This window comes from Pinus tabuliformis, chromosome 6 (genome assembly GCF_031772625.1).
Source record: "Pinus tabuliformis cultivar Carrire ecotype Pingquan chromosome 6, CPIR1, whole genome shotgun sequence".
Classification (NCBI taxonomy): Eukaryota; Viridiplantae; Streptophyta; class Pinopsida; order Pinales; family Pinaceae; genus Pinus; species Pinus tabuliformis.
Genome location: NC_142292.1, coordinates 794,248,843 through 794,254,958, shown reverse-complemented (window position 1 = coordinate 794,254,958; position 6,116 = coordinate 794,248,843). Strand labels below are relative to the sequence as shown.

The 6,116-nt window shown below is 37.2% G+C and overlaps 1 pseudogene; it reads left to right on the top strand.

The window, feature by feature from the left end:
• Nucleotides 1-2,710: 2,710 nt before the first annotated feature.
• LOC149261184 (organic cation/carnitine transporter 4-like) overlaps nucleotides 2,711-6,116 on the top strand; it is a 30,347-nt pseudogene continuing 26,941 nt past the window's right edge.

Sequence of the window (6,116 nt, the reverse complement as noted above, 5' to 3'; positions counted from 1 at the left end):
GATTTATGTTTTTCAGGGATGAATACTTTCATTTCGAAAGCCGAGTTTAAGGGGATGAGTTATGTGGTTTGAAGACCAAGTTTCAAAGGACATGCTCTGATGTTTGAAGGCCATGTTTTAGGGATGAGTTATGTCTTTGAATATCTAGCTCGGGCTTGATTTGAAGTCCATGTCCTGGTTTATTGAAGGTTGAGTTAATGTTGGAGCCAACAATTACTATAAGTTGGTGCTTACAAAGGATTGATGTCTTTACAAGAGAATGCAATAAATTAAATATTGTTGTCCCTCTTACCTCCTTGAAGATTAAGGAAAATAAGTAGTATAGATTCTTATAAATTTTATAATTGGCCACAATCATCTTCTCACTTCTTTCTAACAAATATCAATCTTTTACGATCTCAAGAAAATGTTTCCTTGCATTGAACTTGGGCTTGAACTTTGTTAAAGGTATCTAACCTCTCAACCTCAAGAGTAATTTTCTTCCTATTTGTAGTTTTGACCATGATATGGATTTTTATCTCTCAGACACAAAACCAAGTGAAGAGTTGATTCATTTTAGATGTTATAATAACCTAAGCAACAACCATCCTCTACTTGCTTGCTAGAAAGATTAAACATCACCAAGAAAGATGTATACCATTGTGTCAAATATTTTCCCTCACATTATCAATGGTGTATGAGCTCTCCAACTCAAAATAATGGTTTTGCTACTCCAAATCTTAGTAAATCTTTGTATCCCACCTGTAAGATGAGGTAGAAAATAAGCCATAAAATGATTTTGTAAATTTAATCAATTAAAGCCCATCCACGCTGCAATTGCTTTCTATCAAATTTTACTGTTGAATCTTAACTTTCACATAGTCAATAATGTTATAACTCTCTACATTTAGAGTTATAGTATTTCCAGTGAATTAATTAATTCCCTAACTATTTCTAGAAAATATCTTCACAAATATCTACTTGTTAGCAACTAATGATACAGAACAAAACTAACCTCAAAAAAAATGGTATGATATATATATATATATATATATATATATATATATATATATATATATATATTGGTGTGATATAGTCACAATAGTGGCAATGAAGAAATTGAGAAAAGTAAGAGATGCCATTTCCTTCTTTATCCCTAGAACTATAAATAAACTGCATTTTGAATACCGGGTTTAAAGGTTGAACATCAATGTCTACAACGACCATTGAGTACCAAACTAGTTTGCATGAATATTAAATAGGAACATGCAATAAACTTAATTCAATCTGATTTTAATTTAAGCACGTGTAATGTTCATGGTGAAATGCATACTTTGATAAAATTATTAAGAACATACCTAAGATCAAATTAAAATGTGGGTATGAAAAAAACATAAGTTTCAAGAAGCCATATCAAAATGGGACGTTGAGAATAGTAGCCATGCAAAAGAGGGAAAGCTCGCATGCTAAAAATTGCTCAAGTCTTCTACAGTGCTACATCTCGTTAGCAAATTAAGCATAAATTTTTTTTTTTCACTGGGCTAACTATAACAATGGAAGAATAGAAGAAATGCAAATACTAAATAATAATTCCTAGAAATATATATCTGACTTGTTGTTGACACAAATTGGTTTAAAAGATTCCCATCCACGCAAGCCCCTCATATGCTATTAGATCTCAAATCCAACTACATTAGGGTTGAGTTGACACAAATTGGTTTAAAAAATTCCCATCCACCCAACCCCCTCATATGTCCCTCATATGTCGTTAGATCTAAAATCCAACTACATTAGGGTTGATAAACAATATTCAGTTACGTTTCTAAAAGATCTTAGTAAGTTTATTTCCTAGAAAAGTAAAATGGACAAGAATCCTACTTCAGTAATAAATAGAAAAACTTTATGGAAGACACAAATTAATTATGAGTTTTAAATACAAATTTAATTACGAGCTTTGAGATGTTCATGATTTTTTTTTTGGCTTGGCTATGTGAAATATATCGAGAGGTGAGTGTTTTGATGTTCATTTGAGTTTGCTAGCCATTTCATTTATATGGCTACACTATTTCCTGTATTCTTATATATCAAGGAGGACACTCCTCATTGTAAAGATTCGCATGCACACAATTTTCCACTTGCCCTTTTTAAAACTTATTAAAATCGGTTTTGGAAATTGGTCAAGACACTTACCCTAAATACATATGGCTTTGCAATTGTAAATAAAAAATAATATTAATATCCAATAAATTTCATATAACAAGTATTAAATAAAATAAAAAACAAATAACATAATATATCCTTCAAACTCTTCGATTCTAAAGCCTTTCAACACCCTACTACAAACCTCCCAAAAAATTTAAATGAAGAGTGAATTATAAACTTCAAATAAATAAAAACAAAATATAAATTGAAGCGAAAAAGATGTGTCTTTGATATTTCCCTGGAAAAAAGCATGGCAACAAAATGAACCTCACAACAACAAAATCGGCCCAACGTGAACGGAAAAAGCATGAACCTGGCAGCAAAAACATTTACGTGGCATCTTTTTTCAAAAATAGAAAGCACAAGAATGGAAACAAAAACATTTACGTGGCATCTTTTTTCAAAAATAGAGAGCACAAGAATAGAAATTTTAAAAAAGAAAAAGCATCAACCCATCCTTTTTCAAAAAGGAGAAAAGCCAGAATTGGAATTTAAAGGAACCAAAAAATAATGAACTCTCAATTCAAAAATGGACGGGAGAATTCGGACGATGGCAGCTCAAGCATTTTGTGCTCTACAATGGACTCTCGAGGCCTTTCAGACGATGGTCATGATCTTTGCAGACTATGAGCCCAACTGGCACCGCAACATAGAGAAACCCTTTGACGATTTCCTTTCCATGAAGCACGGGTTCGAATCCTGCAGTTCCACGGGATCTGTGTGTTCCATTGACGGAGGGAGCGGAGTTTCGACGGTTTCTGAATGGGTCTCGTTTGTGATCAGAAATATAAAGTTGGGGTTCTGCAGTCCGTGTTTTTCATCGCTTGTTTGATCGGTAATTTTGATAATTTTACCTCAGAAGCTTTATATGCACTTTGCTGCCGCTAGATCATTAAGAATTTCAACTAATTGTTAAGAATTTGGTTGGTTACAGTTATTGCATCTTGATGTTTATTTACTGATGCCGGTGCAGGGATATTTGGGCAATTGTCTGATTCTTCGCTGGGAGGGAAGGAGTGCTGAGCTTGGTTTGCAACGCCATCCTCGGTTTCTTGACGGCCTTCTCGCTCAATTTCTGGGTTTATTTGATTCTCCGTTTATTGACGGGAATTAGCACTGGCGGCGTTGGGCTGTCGTCCTTCGTTTTGGCAACTGAACCCGTCGGGCCGTCTAAGAGAGGACGAGTTGGCATGTGGACTTTGTATTTATTTTCCCTCGGGATAGCTCTGCTTCCAGCTCTCTCCTACTTTTCTGGCGGATGGAGATAGTTGCTTTGATTCCATTTCATTGCCTTGTAAATTGTTTGGTGCTATTAGAATGAAGGAAGGGCTAAAGGAAGGGCTGACGTTGCAGGGAAATGAATGAAGGAAGTAGTTGACATTGCAAAGCGTAGTCACTAAAGAAATGAAATGGAATCCCAATTTCAGGTATGTACAGATGGCCCTGTTTAAACATGGTGCTTTAGCAATTTTTATATTGAATTTAAGGCTCTGCTTCCTCCTCCTCAATAATTTTTATTACATTTAATATTTCCTTCCTTGCGCCAATCCCCCTGTGTACACGTCTTTGGCTCTAGCTTAACCAATTTATCCCTTACGAATTCAAGCACCATTGGGACTAGGTTTTTAATGACTTCCCACAGCTTTGTATTTGGGTTTAATGTTTTGTGTATTAGTTTAGTTTGTGGTTTTCTTCTATAACCTCTTTTTTCTAATTAGTTTAACCAATAGTGCATCGACCATGGATTTAAGCCTCTGTTTCTTCCTCAATAATTTTATTCTTCTACATCAGCCATGGATTTAAGCCTCTCTTTCCTCCACAATAATTTCTATTACCCTTGTGCATCAGCCATGGATTTAAGCCTCCATTTCCTCCTTAGTAATTCCTTGTGCATCAGCCATGGATTTAAGCCTCCATTTCCTCCTTAGTAATTTCTGTTTCCCTTTTGCTGTGTGCATCAGCCATGGATTTAAGCTTTTATTTCCTCCTCAGTAATTTCTATTTCCCTCGTGCCGTGTGCATCAGCCATGGATCATGGATTTAGGCCTCTGTTTCCTTCTTAATAATATCTATTATACTTGTGCGGTCGTGTGCATCTTCCATGGTGGATTTAAGGCAGAGGCTCTGACTCTTTCTTATCAGTGATCATCACTGGTTTCTTCAACTTTTAAATTAATAATAATCCAATCATGCTCAGCTCTTTCGCGTCAACTCGCAATTCTCAGTTATATATGTAATATAGGTTTTCAAATTAATAATACGTACTACTATCTGAGTTGCTCTTTATTTATCTATCATTGGTTTATTCAACTTTTAAATTAAAAATAATCGAAATCAACTCAGCTCTTTCGCGTCAATTGGAATTCTCCGTTATATATAGCCATCTTTCACTCCAATCCTCTAAAATCAATTTCAATACGTACGAGTTGCTCTTTATTTATCTATCATTGGTTTATTCAACTTTTAAATTAAAAATAATCGAAATCCAACTCAGCTCTTTCGCTTGAATTGGAATTCTCCGTTATATATAGCCATCTTTCACTTCAATACTCTAAAATTAATTTCGTGTCAATTGGGAATTCTCCGTTATATATAGCCCTCTTTCGCTTCAATCCTCCAGAATCAGTTACATTACATTAAAACTCAGCTCTTTCGCGCAAATTGGAAATTCTCTGTTCTGTATAGCCCTAGCCCTCTTTCGCTTCAATCCTCCGAATCAGTTACATTACATTTGCTTTCTTTGGGATTCAATTCAACGCCCCCATCAAGTCCGGCAGCTTTATCTTCCTCCTCCAGTGTTAGCTAGTCCGGGTAGATTTGAAACGGCGGCCCTCTACCATTCGTAGAGGCTTTTCCGGGAGATAGTTAAAGCCAGATAAAATGATATTTATCTCTCTTACTTTTACTTCCACACATTCGGTGGAGAAACCTATCGTGCGTGTTTTATTATGTGTATTTTTTTTCTTATATTTATATGCTATATTGTAAGTTTGTTTATGCAAATGACTCAGAAATAACTGCCTCGCATTTTTTTTCTTATATTTATATGTTATATTGTAGGTTTGTTCTTGCAAATGGTTCAGATATAACTGTTTTACATATGTTTTAGGAAACGTGTGAAGAAAGGCAAAATTTGTTTTCATTTTTTAAATATATAATTTAGAAAGGATTATTATTTTTATATAAAAAAGAAATTGATAAAAAAAATTATATTTTATTAAAAATATGCGCTTTTTCTCTAATATCTATATGTGGTATTGCATGCAGATCTAGAGAGAGAGGAGGAGGGAGAGTGAGAGAGGGGGGAGAGAGAGAGAAGGGGGGAGAGGGAGACAGTGGGGAGGATAAGGAGAGGGAGAGGGAGAGGCACATAGAGAGATATGTTGGTGCAGAGAGGGGGAGTGGGAGCATGAAGGGGAGAGATCGAGGGAGAGGGTGGGTGAGAGGGAGCGAGAGAGAGACAGTGAGAGGAGGAGAGAGAGTGCGAGAGGGAGAGGGGGAGCAAGAGAGGAAGATAGCGGGATAGGGAGAGAGAGGGAGAGGGAGGAGGAGGCAAGGGAAGGAGAGGGTGATGGCCAGAGGGAGAGGGAGAGGGAGGCAGATAACAGGGGCGAGAGAGAGAGAGAGAGAGAGAGAGAGAGAGAGATATGAGGGGGGGAGAGGAGGATAGGGAGAGGGAGTGGGTAAGAGGGGAAGGGAGAGGGGAAGGGAGAGAGAGAGGTGGGAGAAGAGAGGGGGAGAGGGAGAGGGGAGCACAAGCGGGAGGGGGAGAGAGGGAGAGAGAGAGGGAGAGGGAGAGGGAAAAGGAGAGGTAGAGGGGAGAGAGAGAGCGGGAGACAAAGTCGAAGAGGATAGCGTGGGGTGAAGAGAGCGAGAGAGGGGAGAGGCATATGGTGAGAGAGGGAGAGGGAGGAGAGGGGGATGAGGATGGAAAG